At 42.3% G+C, this 22,227-nt stretch overlaps 1 protein-coding gene across 4 annotated transcripts in view; it reads left to right on the plus strand.

The window, feature by feature from the left end:
• RAB27B (RAB27B, member RAS oncogene family) overlaps positions 1-22,227 on the plus strand; it is a 265,799-nt gene that overhangs the window by 52,623 nt on the left and 190,949 nt on the right. Inside the window, exon 1 of one of the 4 annotated variants that reach the window (XM_073681080.1) lies at positions 9,766-9,970. The exons of the other annotated variants lie outside the window; for them this stretch is intronic. The gene's annotated coding sequence lies outside the window, so the exon portion shown is untranslated. Of the gene's footprint in view, positions 1-9,765; positions 9,971-22,227 lie in introns of those variants that run through there. 4 annotated transcript variants of the gene reach the window in all.

Here is a 22,227-nt window from a genome sequence, read left to right on the forward strand (position 1 = left end):
TCATATCATAAACCTTCACCCGAGTAAAACATCTTTCTCTGCCATTGTAGAAAAGTAACTGCCGTATAAGTCACTTATTTTCCTTTAAACTTTAAAGGGATTCTACTATTTTTTTTTTATCCAAATTAATATTTTTTTTCAGGAATGTTTCTGCAACTTTTTAATCTTCAGTCCATTTTTTTTCAAGATCTCTCCTTGTTGTGAGTTAAAAGGAATATTCTTGTTTCCATCCAGAGATTTAAATAGTCAATAAACTTGGCTGATTAGTACAAGTGAATATAAGAAACTTCTAAAATATATGTTATCAGAGAAATATTCTTCTTTCTATACTTTTCACCCACTTTTCTGGACTGACAGTTTACCGGGAGGTGAGGGGAGCGGGGACCAGATAACAGCTGCTGATTAAAGTCTATAGATAGCCAATTTACAAAAACAATAAATAGAAATGTACAGATAAACTATAAATCCTACACATGATGTACCACACTACACAAAAGTAAAAAATATTTATTTAACAGAATTATTAAAATATATATTAAGTCACATTAAAGTGTAGATATACCAGAAAAAATGACAAGCACATAGGCGGAAATACAGGGGTAAGGGTGGAATGAGATATCAGATCATGTAGTTAATAAATTCTGAATCATGCAGGAAACCACTAAGGTATAATATATAATCAAGGAGGAAATCTGTTTTATTAAACTGCATATGCAAGACTACCCATCTAAACATGATAATATAGAGAGTAAACATAATAACATATAAGATAAAGAATGATCAATGGTGTAATTAATGATTATCCGAATCACAATTGATGTGCATGCCCCGACGCGCGTTTTGCACACTGCTTTCTCAAGGGGAATGAATGGGATGGGATGAGAATGAATTATCATCCCTTTGATAAAGCATATGCACTTAAATAGATTTCCTCCTTGATTATATGTTATACCTTATAGTTTTCCAGCATGATTCAGAATTTGTTGACTACATGATCTGATATCTCATTATACCCTTACCCCTGTATGTCCGCCTTTATGGTTGTCATTTTCCTGGTATATATATACTTTAATTTTACTTAATGTATATTTTAATAATTCTGCTTGAAGTCTGTGTAGAGGGGAGGATGGAGGCGCACAGAGGGAGACACAAACAGATAAACATTTACAAGACAGCACTATCTTACCCCAGAGCTGGATTCACAACTTCACTGCTCAATACTTTTGTAAAATAGCTCTATGCTGCTGCTGCTTCTGAACATGTGTTATATGGAGACAGGAGAGCAGGAATCCCTCGTTTGTTTGTGTGTGCTGTGTATGGGAGACATTATAGCAGCTGAAGGCCACCTCGCTGAAAATTCGAGAGACACCCTTCACAGAGGAAAACTGGTGAAAAATGCAAGATACATGTCATATAAAGGCCAGATTTAAAGGGGTTATCCACTATTAGGACAACACCTTCTAGATCTGAATGTTCGGCTCCGATAAAATAAAAACACTTATACTCACTTACCGTGGCGGCGCCGTTCCAGCAGGGATCTTATGCAGTTGTTATGACACGTAAGCCCTGCAACCAATTAACACTGGCGTCACTGTCTCCGCCTTTGAACAAATAGACCAGGAAGAGGAAGTCCGGGCTGCGGTTGCTCTCTGACTTGCGCTTGAAGTCAATATCTCAGCAGGTTTTTGCTATGTAATCTAAGAGCAGCATAATGTAGGGGCAGAGAGCCTGATTCCAGCGATGTGTCACTTACTAATCTGTCTATTGCTGCTTCAATAAAATCAGTGTATTATCAGCAGGAGATTATCACTACAGAACTAGGTGTGTCGTGCCTCCTGGTCCAACCACACCTCCACCACTGATTAGCAGCTTACTGCCAATGTACAGTGTACACAGAAAGCAGCCAATCAGGGTTGTGGGTGGGCTTATACACAGCTCAGCATTCTGAGCTCTGCTAGATCTGCAGCAGAGAAAACTGTGATTGGATCAAAATGACAACATGCAGCCAACAAGTGACACATCGCTGGAATCAGGCTCTCTGTCCCTACATCATGCTGCTCTCAGATTACATAGCACAAATCTGCTGACCGATTCTCTTTAAAAACACACATCTTCTCTGAGCTATACAGAGTGGACTCCAGACTGATACATTGTAGAAATTGCAGGACATGAAATAATTATGTGCTGCTGAGTTTCTGGATCAGATATAAAAAGCAACTAGCTCAGCTGGGGGAAGGTATAAATTATCTGTAAGGGTTTTTTTTTTTGCCTTTTGGACATATAGAAGAACATTTTCCATTCATTGACAGCAATCAGCAGAGATCTTGAATTGCAATTTTTTCAAATGAAAAAGTTGCAGAACTTTTAATCAAGCCACATTTCCCTAAACTGATGACTTTATTTAGAAATGTTCAGATTAACAGCAACTTTACATGGAGAAGGTTTCATTTCCTCTTTGACGCTTGAGATCAAAATGTCCCTTGCGTTTCCAAGAATCTTACAGTGAGACCTCTCTAGAAGATCACCCCTTTGAGAACACTGCCTTCTCCAGACCATTTTCTCTTATAGACTGTCAGGCCTACAATCCTATAGATCAGAGAGTAAGTCCCCCCACTCCTCCATAGCTGCCACCATCAACCTGACCCCTTCTACACCTAAGGCATACACGTCAAACTCTGGCCCATGGTTTAATGTGGGGCCATTATTCTGTATGGAGAACTATGTGGGGCCATTATTCTGTATGGAGGACTATGTGGGGTCCATTATTCTGTATGGAGAACTATGTGGGGCCATTATTCTGTATGGAGGACTATGTGGGGCCATTATTCTGTATGGAGGACTATGTGGGGCCATTATTCTGTATGGAGGACTATGTGGGGCCATTATTCTGTATGGAGGACTATGTGGGGCCCATTATTCTGTATGGAGGACTATGTGGGGCCATTATACTGTATGGAGGACTATGTGGGGCTCATTATACTGTATGGAGGACTATGTGGGGCCATTATTCGGTATGGAGGACTATGTGGGGTCATTATACTGTATGGATGACTATGTGGGGCCCTTATACTGTATGGTGGACTATGTGGGGCCATTATTCTGTATGGAGGACTATGTGGGGTCCATTATTCTGTATGGAGAACTATGTGGGGCCATTATTCTGTATGGAGGACTATGTGGGCCCATTATACTGTATGGAGGACTATGTGGGGCTCATTATACTGTATGGAGGACTATGTGGGGCCATTATTCGGTATGGAGGACTATGTGGGGTCATTATACTGTATGGATGACTATGTGGGGTCCTTATACTGTATGGAGGACTATGTGGGGCCCATTATTCTGTATAGAGGACTATGTGGGGCCATTATACTGTATGGAGGACTATGTGGGGCCATTATACTGTATGGAGGACTATGTGGGGCCCATTATACTGTATGGAGAACTATGTGGGGCCCATTATACTGTATGGAGGACTATGTGGGGCTCATTATACTGTATGGAGGACTATGTGGGGCCCATTATACTGTATGGAGGACTATGTGGGGCTCATTATACTGTATGGAGGACTATGTGGGGCCCATTATTCTGTATAGAGGACTATGTGGGGCCATTATACTGTATGGAGGACTATGTGGTGCCCATTATACTGTATGGAGGACTATGTGGGGCTCATTATTCTGTATGGAGGACTATGTGAGGCCCATTATACTGTATGGAGGACTATGTGGGGCCATTATACTGTATGGAGGACTATGTGGGGCCATTATTCCTTATGGAGGTCTATGTGGGGCCATTATTCCTTATGGAGGTCTATGTGGGGCCATTATTCTGTATGGAGGACTATGTGGGGCCATTATACTGTATGGAGGACTATGTGGGGCCATTATTCTGTATGGAGGACTATGTGGGGCCATTATACTGTATAGAAGACTATGTGGGGCCATTATACTGTATGGAGGACTATGTGGGGCCCATTATTCTGTATGGAGGACTTTGTGGGGCCCATTATTCTGTATGGAGGACTATGTGGGGCCATTATACTGTATGGAGGACTATGTGGGGCTCATTATACTGTATGGAGGACTATGTGGGGCCATTATTCGGTATGGAGGACTATGTGGGGTCATTATACTGTATGGATGACTATGTGGGGCCCTTATACTGTATAGAGGACTATGTGGGACTCATTATTCTGTATGGAGGACTATGTGGGGCCATTATACTGTATGGAGGACTATGTGGGGCCATTATACTGTATGGAGGACTATGTGGGGCCATTATACTGTATGGAGGACTATGTGGGGCCATTATACTGTATGGAGGACTATGTGGGGCCCATTATACTGTATGGAGGACTATGTGGGGCCATTATTCTATATGGAGGACTATGTGGGGCCATTATTCTGTATGGAGGACTATGTGGGGCTCATGATTCTGTATGGAGGACTATGTGGGGCCCACTCTGAGCATCGTTTATGAGGGGGCACTCTGAGCATAGTTTATGAGGGGGCACTCTGAGCATAGTTTGAGGGGGCACTCTGAGCATAGTTTATGAGGGGGCACTCTGAGCATAGTTTATGAGGGGGCACTCTGAGCATAGTTTATGAGGGGGCACTCTGAGCATAGTTTATGAGGGGGCACTCTGAGCATAGTTTATGAGGGGGCACTCTGAGCATAGTTTATGAGGGGGCACTCTGAGCATAGTTTATGAGGGGGCACTCTGAGCATCGTTTATGAGGGGGCACTCTGAGCATCGTTTATGAGGGGGCACTCGGAGCATAGTTTATGAGGGGGCACGCTGAGCCTTGTTTATCAGGGGGCAATCTACAAGCATCGTTTATGTGGTGGCACTCTGAGCATAGTTTATGAGGAGGCACTCTGAGCATAGTTTATGAGGGGGCACTCTGAGCATAGTTTATGAGGGGGCACTCTGAGCATCGTTTATGAGGGGGCACTCTGAGCATCGTTTATGAGGGGGCACTCTGAGCATCGTTTATGAGGGGGCACTCTGAGCATCGTTTATGAGGGGGCACTCTGAGCATCGTTTATGAGGGGGCACTCTGAGCATCGTTTATGAGGGGGCACTCTGAGCATCGTTTATGAGGGGGCACTCTGAGCATCGTTTATGAGGGGGCACTCTGAGCATCGTTTATGAGGGGGCACTCGGAGCATCGTTTATGAGGGGGCACTCTGAGCATCGTTTATGAGTGGGCACTCTGAGCATCGTTTATGAGGGGGCACTCTGAGCATCGTTTATGAGGGGGCACTCTGAGCATCGTTTATGAAGGGGCACTCTGAGCATCGTTTATGAGGGGGCACTCTGAGCCTTGTTTATGAGGGGGCACTCTGAGCCTTGTTTATGAGGGAGCACTCTGAGCCTTGTTTATGAGGGGGCACTCTGAGCCTTGTTTATGAGGGGGCACTCTGAGCCTTGTTTATGAGGGGGCACTCTGAGCCTTGTTTATGAGGGGGCACTCTGAGCATCGTTTATGGGGGGCACTCTGAGCATAGTTTATGAGGGGGCACTCTGAGCATAGTTTATGAGGGGGCACTCGGAGCATGGTTTATGAGGGGGCATTCTGAGCATAGTTTATGAGGGGGCACTCTGAGCCTTGTTTATCAGGGGGCAATCTACAAGCATCGTTTATGTGGTGGCACTCTGAGCATAGTTTGTGAGGAGGCACTCTGAGCATCGTTTATGAGGGGGCACTCTGAGCATAGTTTATGAGGGGGCACTCTGAGCATAGTTTATGAGGGGGCACTCTGAGCATAGTTTATGAGGGGGCACTCTGAGCATAGTTTATGAGGGGGCACTCTGAGCATAGTTTATGAGGGGGCACTCTGAGCATAGTTTATGAGGGGGCACTCTGAGCATAGTTTATGAGGGGGCACTCTGAGCATAGTTTATGAGGGGGCACTCTGAGCATAGTTTATGAGGGGGCACTCTGAGCATAGTTTATGAGGAGGCATTCTACAAGCATCATTTATGAGGGGTCACTTTTCACACATCATTTATGAGGGGGCACTCTACAAGCATTATATCTAGCGGGGCACTCCACACATCGTTTGAGCGAGCGGATGGAGAACTGCTCATGAGGTCGCATTCTACGAGCACTGTTTATGAGGGGGCACTCTATTGATGACTGTTTATGAAGAGACACTCTGAAAGTAGTACTGCTGTTTGGGGCACTCTGGTGACCGGGTTTACAAGGAGGGCATTCTATGAGCCTATAATTCTATCGTTTATTAAAGCTGTTTTCCACTTCCAGGAAAGTGAATCCCAATTGGTTTGGATACCTTAAATAACAAAAAAGAGAACAGGTACTTGCCCTCCCGGGGTCCAGCGCCAGCTGCTTGGGTCTCAGTGTTTTGGCTGCAGCGTTGACATCACGTCGACAGCTCACATCACAACTGTCGCCAATCAGTGAGCTCAGTAGCTTGTCCCAGCTACCATGGTGGATTTTTAAGGCAGTTTTCCTGGAAAAAAAATCCCACAAAAATTATTCTTAAAAATGAGGCAAAAATGATATTATTGATTTTGTATGTACGACCATAGTTCTTAATTGTGTCTCCCTCTCACTATGGCGTCGCTCTGCTTTTGCAGTGGTAATTAATTCCTCCCGTCTCCTGCACCGTTATTTACACATCGCTAATGTCGAATCCTTTTAAAGAAAAAAAAAAAAGCCCTGCTAACATTTTAAATGTACACGTTTAATATTTTATAAGGCGCACGCAGAAGTGCTCATTTATCATGCCCAAATGCAAATATAAATTATGCAGGTACCACCAGCGAAGTCGAAGGCGCGCAGCAATGTTTGTTCTCGCTTAACACCATTTGTTTTTTCAATCAATGAGCCAAGTAGAAAGTAATAAAATCATAAAACCGATGGAGGCGAAATTAGGAAAGAAAATTATCCCCCAAAAAAAAGGAAACAAAATATAAAGAATTAAAAAAAAAAAAAATATATATAAAAAGATAAAATCAGATTTGTGTCCTAGGCCTCGAGGGAATTATTAAATTGACAAGTTGGATGGAGTTGTCGCCAGTAATAAACACACCTTCGAGGTGGAGACTGTATACAGGTTCTTTGAAGATGTAATTAGCTCAGTAATAATGGCCCGCAGCGAAATGTCGCAGTGACTGCAGGAACGGAAGATGGCGGGATTAACATAGATCTGTAATAAGTGCGAAGAAAACATTAATGCTGAAAAAAAATGCAATTTAAGTTGGTGCTGACTTTGTCATTTTTAGGCCATGGCACCACTATCAGTATTCGATCAGTATTTTTTCTCAGGGGTGGGAACCAAAACCAGGAGTGGGTGATAAATGCAGAATTGGTGACTTGTTTCTATTCTACCTTTTCTCTGATTGTTACTCACCTGGTTTTGGCTCCAACTCCTGAGAAAAAATACTGACCGAATACTGATAGTGGGACCGTGGCCTTAGAGAGATTGTCTGCATCCTTGGTCCATACAATCAATAGATGTCACAGACTACTATGGACCCCAGCTGTTCAGCTAAGTGTCTCCGATTTCAGTGCAGTTCTTGGTTCTCAGGGGTCCCAGAGGTGCGATCCCCAGTGATCAGTAAGTTATTCTCTATCCAATGCATAGGGAATAACTTTAAAGTTTGGAAATAACCCTTTAAATAGCTATCGGACAAATGCTTCTTCAGCCAGTAGATATTCCTCCCAAGCCGCCATACACATGCAAGCTCAGATCAGGCGAGCGTGTTTGTGTTCTGAATGGAGAGTGGATTAGGCATTGAGTGGATCTGGCGAGGATTGGGCATTGAGTGGATCTGGCGAGGATTGGGCATTGAGTGGATCTGGCGAGGATTGGGCATTGAGTGGAGCTGGCAAGGATTGGGCATTGAGTGGATCTGGCGAGGATTGGGCGCTGAGTGGATTTGGCGAGGATTGGGCATTGAAATTGATCCTTCTCTTCCCTAACATCATCCGAAAATCCAAATGTAGAGTGGATTGGGCATTGAGTGGATCTGGCGAGGATTGGGCATTGAGTGGATCTGGCGAGGATTGGGCATTGAAATTGATCCTTCTCTTCCCTAACATCATCCGAAAAGCAGGGAGGCCACCATACACATTAGATAGTTTGCCAGTGCTGCCAAAATCTTCTGGTTTGGCTGAGTTCATCAGGACAATAATTTAAAGGAGTTTTCCGGTTTCTGAAAACTTCTGTACCACAGCTGCAGTTTGTTTTAAAGAAAACTAAAGGTGCTTTACTCACCCTCCCCAGGTTCTGTGCTGAGTCTGAGCTGCTGCTCCCAGTGGCTGACGTCACTTTCACAGCGCTGCAGCCTATAACTAAGCTGCCACCAACTCTGGCAGAGCCGCTGAGCTCAGTGATTGATTACAGTGCTGTTGATGTTATATCAGCACTGCAGACCATAACAGACACTAGGAGCAACGGTGAAGACTCAACCCTAGACCTCGGAAGGGTGAGGAAAGCACAGTTTGTTATTTTTAAAACAAACTGAAGCCAGGTGAGAAGGGTTTTCTGATTACGGAAAACCCTTTCGAGTTCCATATTGGACAGAGCATCAATCAGATTGGAGGAATTTCCTCGGATCCTCTGATTGAGGGGGTCTCGTCACGATTTACCAGGCTCTACTCCATACATTTAGTAGTGGCTGTGACTGGTACTGCAGCTGACAACAGCTCTGTCCTATTCAAGTCAATGGGACTGAGCATTAATACGAGGTAAAACCTGATTAAAGTGCCTGATTAAAGGGATTGTCCGGTCTTAAGTTACAAGTCTGCAAACTGCGAAGATTTGCTGGTGCCAGGAGCGTGACTGTAAGTATGTGATTTGCATGCAAGCGGTCACATGCTGACTAGTCGTGCGTAGCCTCGCTCAATGCAAATGTATTGAGTGATGCTGGATACAGTCTAGTCGGCATGTGGCTGGAAGTATGCAAATCACACTCTCGGTGTCGACAGTGTAGAATCCTGATAGCGCGCAGTGCTCGCGATGTGAGGATTCTCAAGTCTGCAGTCATATAAAGGGACTGCAGACTTGTAGGTTAAGACCGGACAAAACCCTTTAACAAGAAAGGGTAAGCGATATCCCCTCTGGTAGTGCTGGAAGTCTGATCCCTACTGATCTCATACTGATAGTCATTATAACCCTTAATATTTATAATTAATGTTTTTTTTTTTCTTTTATCAATAAAATCTTTTTAGTTGTATGTCCAATAAATGATAGTGAAAAAAGTTGCTTGAAATGCAGAAATACTGTCTGTATCCTACAATCCTCCTAATGGACACCATAATGAGCTAGAATACATCATTACGGGGAAATTGTCTCCTGAATAATAACAATAATAATAATAATAAAATGATCCGTTATTCCGTATAAAAGCTCTCGTTGTGTTTGATGTCGTGCAGTATAAAGCCTCCTGGTGCCTTCCTTATACTTCACAGCAGGGAGTGCATTATTCAGTATATTACGTACTCTCGGCTTATGCCATGTACACCCTTTATACAATTCTGCTTCATCTCTACGTTAAGCGATGTAGCAGAGCCGAGTTTGTCGTCTTGTGATAGCTCAGTGTGCGGAGTTACATGGGATTTTTGGTCGAGTGTACATCAGAATCAGTTAAATGACACTTTCAGCTCTGCTACATCTGTGTGATCTTGATCAGGCAGCCTGCTGACAGTCACAAGGCGCCTTCTGTTTGGCTCATGCAGATCGGTGTAGCTGATTGTGTGCGTGCGCGATTCTCAGAACATTATCACAAGTGTCTGAATCGTGGTCGGATCCTGATATCATCTGGGTTCTGATTCGCATTTACCAGGCTCGGGGGCGAGCAAATGGAGATAAGGCCTCAGTGACGTTACATGTAGCACATGGTGTAGATGTATTATCTCGGGTGATAACTGCCCCGACATATGAGGCTGCAGGGCTACAGGACAGCGCAGGAAACTGGGCAACAACTCGAGAGCAGGTAACAATTAGGGATCACTAGCAGCCCCCCACTTCCATGTCCTCCTCATCACCAGCTTACAGGATACGGTACTGTTATATAGGTGGTGTTAATATATTCACACCATATATGACTATTATTTGGACATCGTGTGGCGCACTTATATGTTCAGGGAATGAGACTGTAAGATGTTAGTATATTTGCACCATATATTGCTGCTATTTGGGCATTACATGATTGGGCATTACATATCTTGTGTAGTCAGGGTTTGGTACTATTGTGTAGGCAGTATATGGTGTTTGCACTTTTTGCGCCATATAGTACTGTTATTTTGGCATTATGTATGGCTTTCTTGCATGTTCTGGATATGGTACTGTTATGTAGGCGGTATATTGGGTTAGTATTTGCACCATATAGTACTGCTATTTGGGCATTATATAGTTTTCTTATGTGATCAGGGTATGATACTATGTAGGCACTATGTACTATTATGTAGGCAGTATATCGTGTGAGGCATATTTTTACACCGTATATTATTATTAATAGCACGAATATATTCCAAAGAATATATACAGGTCTGATGCAATAAAGACAAAACCTATAAGTAAAGCACAAAAAACGACCAACAGTAGAAAATCACAATCTTTATGGAGAAAATATAGATAAAAAATGTATTTGCTGCATCAGGGGGTGAATGTATGTTCATAATGTAATATATATAATATATAATGTTATTGGGGCATTGTATGACTATCCTGTGGCTCAAGGTATAATACTGTTATGTATTTACTGTATGGTGGTAGCATTTTTGCACTCTATATTATTATTTGTGTATTGTATTAGTCTCTTGTGTTCAGCACATGATACTGTTATGTAGTCAGTGTACGGGGTTCGCTCACAATAATATTTAGTGCAAAAAATGCGTTGTGTAACGACTGTTTGTCCAAGCACTAGTAGAGGGTTGTTCCCAACATTTAAAGAATCACTCCTCCTCCTCCCATCAAAGATTTTACCTTCTTAATATATTGCAGCCATCATATTATATAGCACTGTGTACTTACAATTGCTCATTTTGCCTTTCTACCCAGCTAATTATTCTCTTATATCTACTCTGTGTTGAAGCAGGAAGTCTCTTGTCCCTGCAGAAATCATCTCCCTCTTCAACTCCTGAACTTCAGCTCCTCCCCCTGCCAGGGACTTTTGCAGTGACTCATGACTCATACAGGGAAGATTGACCTCCTGTTTCTACATAGAGCTTAGAAGGATTCCGCTAGTCAGTTTTTAATCACGTGATCTAATAGACCTAATGGAAAAGAGAATAATTAGCTGGGTAGAAAGACAAAATGAGCAATTGTAAGTACACAGTATTGTATAATATGATGATTGCAATATGTTAAGAGGATGGAAATTTAGATGGAGGTGTTTATTTAAAAGTATTATCTATTCTAGGAGAGCTGATAACTTGTAGATTAGTCTAACATGGAAGAGCATCTTTACACCTAAGTGTCGGTGGGATTGGCCAATAGTTATTACTTGTATGGGAGTTTTCTGACTCTCCCCCAATTTATGATGTTGAGGGACATAAGGATTGGGTGTTTTGGACAACGGATAATCATTTTGTTCTCCGGGAAGAAAAGGCGCTGCCAGAGGAGTTAGGTGGCAGCAGCTTTCTCATAGAGAACACTTGAGCGCTCTGCCCTGTTAAGCACTCCTGTGTACGGGTGGGTGAAGGGGGGTAAGCTTGATTGTCCTCTGAACAATCTTTTGGCTGACAGTTCTCTAATATGTGTAGGGGGCTTAGGTCTGACAGCTGTGACTCCCACCAATCTGAGAATGGAGTGGGGTTAAATTTATTCTCTATGGGACCGCCAGCACTCAGCTACTTCTGCCAGCCCCATATAAAATGTATAGAGAGGTATAGGGTATTTCTGAGCCCTGTTTTCTGGATTGGCGGTGGTTACAGTGGTTAGATCCCTACAGATCCGCAAGTTATCACATTTTCTTTGGCTAGAAGGATAAACTTTAAGGCCCTGATTTATCAAATGGATTACGCCAGAATTCTGGTGTACATCGTCTTGAAAAGTTTAAAAATTTTGGCGCAACATGGAGTTGCACACAAATGTTGATAACGTTGGCATTTTTACTCCAGTTTCTCCCAGCTCCTCCAAGATGAGTAGAGCTGGGGCAGGATGGGGGTGCAACGAGGACGTGACTCCACAGCTCATCTAATTCATGACAAGCGGAGGCTTTCCTTACTCCAAAAATCTTACTCCAGTCAACAACTGGAATAAGATTTGCGGTGCAGTGCGCATAGGTGCATGCCAATTTTCAGATGAGCCGGATTCATTAAGAAGTGTGCGCCTCTTAATAAATCTGAAGCTTCTAACTACACACCGCCCCCTTGGCCTCAGTGCCATATTGGGAATAACCCTTTAAGGAGGCACTTGATGGCATTCGTGCAAAAATATACTATGATTAGTGAAGTTCACGCCAGTCTTGAAGTCAGACGCTCCTGATTCATTACGAGGCGCACGCCTCTTAATGAGTCCGTGCTCCCCGTCATAAGGAACGCCACAGCTCATCATGAAATGGATGAGTTGTGGTTTCACTCCCTCCCCGCACCAGCTTTGCCCATTTTGGAAGAGCTGGGAGAAACTGGCATGCAAACACCAAAAGTCACAGAACTTTTTGCACAACTCCATGCTGCACAAAAAAATGTGTGACTTTTCAAAGCAATTTACACCAGCATTTTGGCAAAATTGCTTTTGATGAATCGGCCCCATATAGTGACTATTTAATACGTTTGCTGGGTTACAACTTGTAGGCTGGCACCATCTGCTTGATTGTTACACTTGTGCTGTTTCTTTTTTTATATATTTTTTATTTAATTTATGTTTTTCATTTCATGTTTTTCTAAAGTTCAACCTTTTTATTTTTGCTCTTGGTCATTTAGAATATTCCTCCAATCTTTGGTGTCTGGCGACGTTTTTTCTCCCTCATTGTATTTGATTTGAAGTCATATTTTAATTACTGTTTTCTACTAACAAGTAGGTCCAGTTTAAGCAATCTCCTTTCCTATGTGTCATCAATTTGCTGCATAATTGACTCACAGGACGCAAGCGTTCGTCTAATCAGCGGGACCTAAATAATTAAACTGCTACTAATCCATGAGAAATGTCAAAGATTCCCCAAGACACATAACTAGACACCCTGCCTATAATAATAATAATAGCAGAAGTAATTAAAATAAGGTAGCATGCTATTCGGACAATCTTTAGCTGACTGATCAGTTAAAGCCAGTGTGTGGTAGATCGGCTCACTTGTTGCACATAGAGGTAGAGGTAGACACAGGAACACTGTCTCTTTAAATCTTCTGTGGTTTATTAAGAGCACTGCATAAACCACAGCAATGTTAGAAAAACAAACACTGCCTTCCCGGCCTAACAGGAAAAACAAAATATAACGTATGGCACAGTCCTTGTTGCTATGGGTAACTGCCCACTTCAGGAACAAAACAACCCAAGGTTTAGCTTTCATTAACATGAACACCACAGCTCCAGAGCTTGTGCCTCCAGACCTACCCCACACGAAATGCACTAAAAGGCCTGGCCCAGTGCTGCCTCCTTATGCTTGAGTAATGTCGTCTTTACATGAAGTAACACAACATAGAGGCTGACGGTGAAGCAGGAGGAGGCGGCGCTGGGTGGGGAATAGAGCTGGAGTGACAGAGGCTTCAGATCTACCATAGCTCTTCATCCTCATTTGCATATAAATTCAATCGCTGATTTCTCAGAAACAGAGGAACAGAGCGGCCATGTAAAGTTATTGATGGAATTGTCTTTGAAAGAGCTACATGCTCATATACAGTAAATACATTGGGGTGTAAAATCCTATTGACAGATTCCCCTTAAAGGGGTTCATAAGGATCGGTGAACTTTCTTTCCTCTCATTATTCATAGAAATGCATAACAAAATTAAAACCAGCTTCTTTGTCAATCAGACTTTGAAGTGTCTAAGCCCTTTCTCTTTGATACGGCGGATAGTAACCCAATTGTAACTGTTTGCAGGACATGTTGGGGGTAGGGGTAATAGTACTAGAACAGCTAGTAGTCAGTGGGTGGATTATAATATGGGGGGGTTTTGGGAAGTTGTCTGGGGCCCAAAACTTTTTTTTGGGGGGTGTTAACATGGTTCTGGCGTTTTACTTGACAAAATAGTGCAGCCTTCAGTTTCTATGTAACCAGAATGCAACCTGTTAGCACAGAAAGGTGCTGGAGGGTGGTGACTGTAGACAGCGCGCAGGCGTGGAGCCAAGTTTGGGGAACATCCTGTGGTCTCCTTAATCCAGCCCTGTCCGCAGCGAGCCGCGCGCCCCTCGGTCCTGTATCTGCCCCCCCGCACTGTTCTGGGATAATATGTGATTACTGCAGCCGGATAATCTGTGACTGAGTGTGAATTACAGATGACTAATTAATGTTTGGGGTGAAGAGAAATTGTTATAATTTGTTTCCGGAATGACAGGAATTGCATTGACTCAATAATGAAGGGAGGAAATTGATGTGAAGAATCCGACTGTCAATAATAATTACCTTACACGGATAGCGAGAAACCGCTGATTAATTAATAATTATGGCTGGAAGCAAATGTAATTGTGTAGTCATTAGCCGCCATCAGGCGTATTTATTATTGTGGATTTTGCTGTGATGTGCAAATGTATCTGTGTAATATCTGTCTAATATTTATTATCTATAATCTAGAACATGGAAAAATGAGGTATATAATAATTAGAATTAATAAAACCCCATAGTATGACTTATTAATCCACATGATAGGGACTACCGAAGTAATGTAGAATTAAAGACCAAAAAAGCACAAAAGACTTCGAAAAACGTCCCAGATTATGAAAGTACAAACTCTTTATTGAAAGAAAATGAAATGGAAACAGTACGGATCATTCAGAGATACAAAATTAAAAACAATGGAAGAGCAAGGAGGCGAGGACCAAATTTAATATATTACCCCATAAAAATCAATTATATATAAATATATCCAATGGGGGCACTCACAAAACAAATCATGAGATAGTAGTTCACGTGTCTGTCACATTAAATAGGTCCCACAGTGGGAGCAAATTAGGTATACTGCCCCATAAATATCAATTGTGTAGAAGTACAGTAAGGGTACTAACAAAGAACAGTGAAGAGAAAGTGGCTAACATGTCTGTCACATTAAATAAATCCCACAACAGAATACATTACAAAATCATCTCCCTCACCCACAAAGCTCTCCACAGTTCTGCACCGCCCTATATCTCATCCCACTAGTGCACGCCCTCATCATCTCCCGCCTTGATTACTACAACCTCCTGCTCTGTGGCCTCCCCTCTAACACTCTCGCACCCCACCAATCTATCCTAAACTCTGCTGCCAGACTAATCCCCCGCTATTCCCCGGCCTCTCCTCTCTGTCAATCTCTTCACTGGCTCCCCATTGCTCAGAGACTCCAGTTCAAAACCATAATCATGGCATACAAAGCCATTCACAACCTGTGTCCTCCATATATCTCTGACTTAGTCTTGTTCTTGTATGTATACCCCTTTTTCACATGTAAAGTGGCATGGAATAAATGGCGCTATAATAATAAATAATAATAATCCCTCATTTCTGTCTATCGCCCCTCCCGTGCCCTCCGTTCTGCAACTGATCTATCACTGACATCCTCCTTAATCCGAACCTCACAACTTCGTCTCCAAGGCTTCTCTTCCAAGACTGCCCCAAACGATCCGACTAATATCTAGCCCCCATGTCTTCAAACGTGCTTTAAAACCCCATCTGTTTAGACAAGCCTACCACCTCAACTCACCAACCTAACTCTCCGCTGTCCCCTCCTAAATGTTAATCTTAATCTACCCCTGTGTATTCATCTGTCTCCACATCCTCCATGCACCAAATAGCACACGGTAACTGCTCTTGATAAAGATACTGGCTGATGACTATGTTCTACCTATTGTGTCCCCACATTTCCATATAGATTGTAAGCTTGCGAGCAGGGCCCTCACTCTTCCTGTAACTGTTGAAATAGTATACATTGTATTGTTTATATTGTCTGTATATGTCCCTACTTAATTGTAAAGTGCTGCGGAATATGTTGGCGCTATATAAATATTATTATTATCTTATTATCTTATCTATCTATTATCTATCTGATATATTTATTATCTATTATTTATCTATTATCTATCTACAGTACTTATCTAATATCTATAATCTATATTCTATGTATCTATCTTATACCTATCATCTATCTGGCATCTATATTATATCTGTCATCTACTTCTATTTATCTATCTATCTATTATCTATCTATATATCTATTATCTATCTATCATCTATCTATCATCTACAGTGGTGGCCAAAAGTATTGGCACCCCTGCAATTCTGTCAGATAATACTCAGTTTCTTCCTGAAAATGATTGCAATCACAAATTCTTTGGTCTTATTATCTTCATTTAATTTGCTTGCAAGGAAAAAACACAAAAGAGAATGAAGCAAAAATCAAATCATTGATCATTTCACACAAAACTCCAAAAAAGGGCCGGACAAAAGTATTGGCACCCTCAGCCTAATACTTGGTTGCACAACCTTTAGCCAAAATAACTGTGAACAACCGCTTCCGGTAACCATCAATGAGTTTCTTACAATGCTCTGCTGGAATTGTAGACCATTCTTCTTTGGCAAACTGCTCCCGGTCCCTGATATTTGAAGGGTGCCTTCTCCAAACTGCCATTTTGAGATCTCTCCACAGGTGTTCTATGGGATTCAGGTCTGGACTCATTGCTGGCCACCTTAGAAGTCTCCAGTGCTTTCTCTCAAACCATTTTATAGTTCTTTTGGAAGTGTGTTTTGGGTCATTGTCCTGCTGGAAGACCCATGACCTCTGAGGGAGACCCAGCTTTCTCACACTGGGCCCTACATTATGCTGCAAAATTTGTTGGTAGTCTTCAGACTTCATAATGCCATGCACACGGTCAAGCAGTCCAGTGCCAGAGGCAGCAAAGCAACCCCAAAACATCAGGGAACCTCCGCCATGTTTGACTGTAGGGACTGTGTTCTTTTCTTTGAATGCCTCTTTTTTTTTCCTGTGCACTCTATGTTGATGCTTTTTCCCAAAAAGCTCGACTTTTGTCTCATCTGACCAGAGAACATTCTTCCAAAACGTTTTAGGCTTTCTCAGGTAAGTTTTGGCAAACTCCAGCCTGCCTTTTTTATGTCTCAGGGTAAGAAGTGGGGTCCTCCTGGGTATCCTACCATACAGTCCCTTTTCATTCAGACGTTGACGGATAGTACGGGTTGACACTGTTGTACCCTCGGACTGCAGGGCAGCTTGAACTTGTTTGGATGTTAGTTGAGGTTCTTTATCCACCATCCGCACAATCTTGTGTTGAAATCTCTCGTCAATTTTTCTTTTCCGTCCACATCTAGGGAGGTTAGCCACAGTGCCATGGGCTTTAAACTTCTTGATGACACTGCGCATGGAAGACACAGGAACATTCAGGTCTTTGGAGATGGACTTGTAGCCTTGAGATTGCTCATGCTTCCTCACAATTTGGTTTCTCAAGTCCTCAGACAGTTCTTTGGTCTTCTTTCTATTCTCCATGCTCAATGTGGTACACACAAGGACACAGGACAGAGGTTGAGTTAACTTTAATCCATGTTAACTGGCTGCAAGTGTGATTTAGTTATTGCCAACACCTGTTAGGTGCCACAGGTAAGTTACAGGTGCTGTTAATTACACGAATTAGAGAATCATCACAGGATTTTTCAAACAGTGCCAATACTTTTGTCCATCCCCTTTTATAGGTTTAGTGTGGAATTATATCCAATTTGGCTTTAGAACAATTCTTTTTGTGTTTTTTCATTGAAGACAAATTAAATGAAGATAATAATACCAAAGAATTTGTGATTGCAATCATTTTCAGGAACAAACTGAGTATTATCTGACAGAATTGCAGGGGTGCCAATACTTTTGGCCACCACTGTATCTATCTATTTATCTGTCATCTATTTTTTACATACCATTTTTGTACTTCGTGAATTTTCAATTTTACATACAAAGCATGTGAGATGTAGGTGGCGGACATGCCGAGTCCTGACTGATAGAATAGACAGGTGTCTGTCGTGTTTGATTAATCATAAATTTTCCAATATCCACGTAGTAATCATATTTTCTGGATGCCACGGTGAACTGGCAGGCAGCTGACACCGCTCACTCTGCTCGGCAGGAACTGGCACCAGCAACCTAGAAATACAGAAATGAACAGCTGTGAATTGCAGATTAATTAGACCAGCTGTGGTACCAACGTTGTGATCGCAGGTTTACTTAGAAAGTACCAGTAGGGGGAGGGGTGGGATAAATATTTAGCAAAAAAAGGGCGTTATTGAAGTTTAGATCACTCATTGTTTAATGTCCACAGTCGATCCTGTTCGCAGCTGAGAAGTAGATACTTTGAATCCAGTGTAGATGATGCTCTATCGAATCCAGACTGATACATTGTAGCAAATGTAAGGTGGATGTTAGACACATAGTGGATGGGAGATAAACCTGGAGTAATGCTTTAGTACATATTGGACTAAGAGGGGTTAATCAGCCATGACAGTTTGATTATGAGAAGCTGAACGGCTGTTCACCATATCTCCACCTCTGGATGTGGTTCACTTAGTAAAATGAGACCTGTTTGTCTCACACATGTCTGTGTGTATGGAGGTGTGTAGATCTCCTTGATTGAGTGCCTTTGCTAAAGGACTAAGATGCTGGACTGTAAGCCAAGCAGGCTAACCAGGACTATAGTATGGACTTGTTGCATTATGTTTTACTTTATGCCAGACAAGGGCTGTATTTAAGTTTTCTGTGATGTGGTTTATAAGGACTGAAATAAACCAGCCGGACTTTAAAGGTATGTGTGCACGTTGAGTATTTAATTGCAGAAATTTCTGCATCTCTTTGCAGCTAAAGTGCTGCGGAAAAAGCATGCGTTTTTGGTGCGTTTTGCATATGTTTTTTTATGCATTTTTGTACAGCAATGAATACTTTTTGGAACTAAATAAAGATATTTGAAAAAAGAAACGTGAGACATCGCTTTAACCCTTTGTATTACCGTCAGACCTGGGGTGAGCATATTGGGTTAATTTAAATGATTAAAGAATGTGTCTGTTTTATTTCAAATAAAGTGTTTTATTCTCCATGTGTGTGTTTATTTAACTGTTTACTTACGGTTTTAGTAATGAGTGTGTCTGGCTGACACCTCTTCATTACTAAACCAAGGACTTGGTGTCAGCGACACCTAATTCCATTACCTAATCCCATTACCCCAATACAACTGCACCAGGGCATAGGGAAGAGCCTGGGCTAAGCGTCAGAATTGGCATTTCAAATATGAAGTGCCATTTTAGGGGCAACTGAGAGCTGGTATTTTTAGCCTAGGAAGGTGCCATTAAGCCAACATGTTCCCTGGCTATTAATGATAGCTTGCAGCTGTTTGGTTAGCCTTTACTGGCTAGATTACAGGGAGACCCCAGAAAAAAATTGGCGTAGGGTCCTCCTATAAAAACTAACCAGCAATGGCTAAACAGACAGCTGTGGGCTAATATTAATAGCCAGGGAAGGGGCCATTACTCACAAATGTTCCCTGGCTATTATTGATAGCTCACAGCTGTTTGTTTAGCCTTTGCTGGCTAGTTTACAGGAGGACCCCAGAAAAAATTGGCGTAGGGTCATCCTATAAAATCTAACCAGCAAAGGCTAACCATACAGCTGTGGGCTAATATTAATAGCCAGGGAAGGGGCCATGTATGATGTTCCCCTCATAGGCTAATAACATCAGCCCTCAGCTGCCCCAGATATGGCACATCAATAAGATGCGCCAAATCTGGTGCTTAGCCTCGCTCTTTCCACTTGCCCTGATGCGGTGGCAAGTGGGGTAATAGGGTTGTGGTTCATGTCAGCCTTGTATTGGCAGCTGACATGAAGCCCAGGTTAGTAGTGGAGAGGTATCTATAAGACGCCCTTATTACTAACCCCATAGTAAAGGTTTTGAAATAAATACACGGCCTGAAAAAAAATCATTTATTTGAAATAAAAGTCCACACACCTAATCCATTTGAAGCCATTGTCACCTTTAAAAAAAAACAATAAGAAAAACAAACATATCCCTCACCTGTGAAGTGATTAAATAATCCAATGTGTCCCTCGGCGATCGGATCATTTGTAAAACAGTCACATTAGCAGTCACTGATGTGACCACTCTACATGAAAGCAGGCTGACACTGACACAGGAGTGTAACCGCTCCTGTGTCAGTGCATAGCGCTAAGCCGCCATGAGAGAGATCACAGGAGTTCATCAGCTGATGAGCCCCGGTGACCTCACTTACGGCACCACCACTGTGTGAGAATTTTCCCTTATCCTTGGCCCCATCCTGGTATATATAATCTTTGAAGAATCTTTGAAAAATCCTGGAGAACAGGAGAAGTCCCAGAAGATTGGAGAAGGGCAAACGTCTCTATCTTCAAAAAAGGAAAGAAGATTGAGCCAGAAAATTACAGGACAGTGAGCCTTACTTCTATACAAGGAAAGATTTTTGAACAAATTATTAAACAGCATGTATGTAAGTACTTGGATAAGAATACAGTAATTAACCAGAACCAGCATGGGTTTGTAACAAACATGTAATGCCAGAATAATCTAATTTCCTTCTATGATGGAATCACGGACTAGTATATCTCGACTTCAGAAAAGCATTTGATAAAGTATCTCATACTATCCTTATTGAAAAAAATGACTAAAGAATGGGATTGACAAGGCTATGGTTAGGTGGATTCATAACTGGCTCAGTGATCGTACTCAAAAAGTAGTAATAAATGGTTGCACATCCAATTGGAAGAGTGTTTCATGTGGGGTACAACAAGACTCTGTCCTGGCCCCAGTGTTGTTCAACATTTTTATAAATGATCTAGATAAGGGAACTGAAGGTAAACTAATCAAATTTGCAAAGCTAAAAGGGATAGCTAACACTAGAGAAGACAGAGAACTGATTCAGAAGGATCTAGATAAGCTTGAACAATGGGCAGCGATTAATAGAATGATATTTAACAAGGAAAATGCAAGATTCTACATCTGGGCAAGAAAAGTGAAAATTATATCTACAGAATGGGAAGAATAGATTTAAGCAATAGCACATGTGAAAAAGACTTGGCTATACTAATAGATCACAGACTGCACATGAGTCAACAGTGTGATTCAGCAGCAAAAAAGGCAAACACAGTTCTGGGATGTATTAAGAGAGTCTAGATCACGTGAAGTCATTATCCCCCCCTTTATTCCTCCTTGGTTAGACCTCATCTGGAATGCCGTGTCCAGTTCTGGGCACCATATTTTAAAAAGAAAACTGCAGCTATCAGGATGGTGAGCTGACTGCACACTATGTCCTACGAGGAACGGTTAAACGATATGGGAATGTTTAGCTTGCAAAAAAGATGGCTAAGAGGAGACTTAATAGCTATCTACAAATATCTGAAGGGCTGTCACAGTGTAGAGAGATCATCCTTATTCTCATTTGTACATGGAAACACGAGATACAATGGGAAGAAACTGAAAGGGAGAAGATACAGATTAGATATTAGAAAAAACTTTTTGACAGTGAGGGTGATCAATGAGTGGAACAGGCGGCCACGAGAGGTGGTGAGTTCCCCTTCAATGGAAGCAGAGGCTGGACAGACATCTGTCTGAGATGGTTTAGTGAATCCTGCATTCAGCAGGGGGTTGGATAGGGATTCTATATCCCCCATCCTGGTATATATTCCAGATTCTGGTATTTGTCCCCCATTCTGCTGCTGTTCTTTAATGCATTTAAAAAAATAAACCATTATACTCCCCTTCCCTCCGCTCCCCTCGGGGGCACGGCGTCCCTTTCTGAAGCCGGGAGCTGACTTCAGCGTACAAGCAACGGAAGCGCATGACGTCAGTGCCATGTGCCCCCTGTCACGTGCACACCGACATCAGCTGCTGGCCTCTGATTGGCCGGCAGGGTGTATTGCCGTGCACGAACCGACTGTTCTGTGCGCCGCATTACACTTCAACTAGATCCGAGGACGCACATCCAGTTGAAGTTTCTGCTGGCGTCAGCGGACTGCTCACCCGCACAGGCCCCCACCCGGACGGCCAATACTATTGCTATGGAACAATCACAGGTTCAAATCCCCACAAATAATGTAAAAAAATAAAG

Source organism: Phyllobates terribilis, unplaced genomic scaffold (genome assembly GCF_046119375.1).
Source record: "Phyllobates terribilis strain yellow unplaced genomic scaffold, ASM4611937v1 Scaffold_1__5_contigs__length_1240528914, whole genome shotgun sequence".
Classification (NCBI taxonomy): domain Eukaryota; kingdom Metazoa; phylum Chordata; class Amphibia; order Anura; family Dendrobatidae; genus Phyllobates; species Phyllobates terribilis.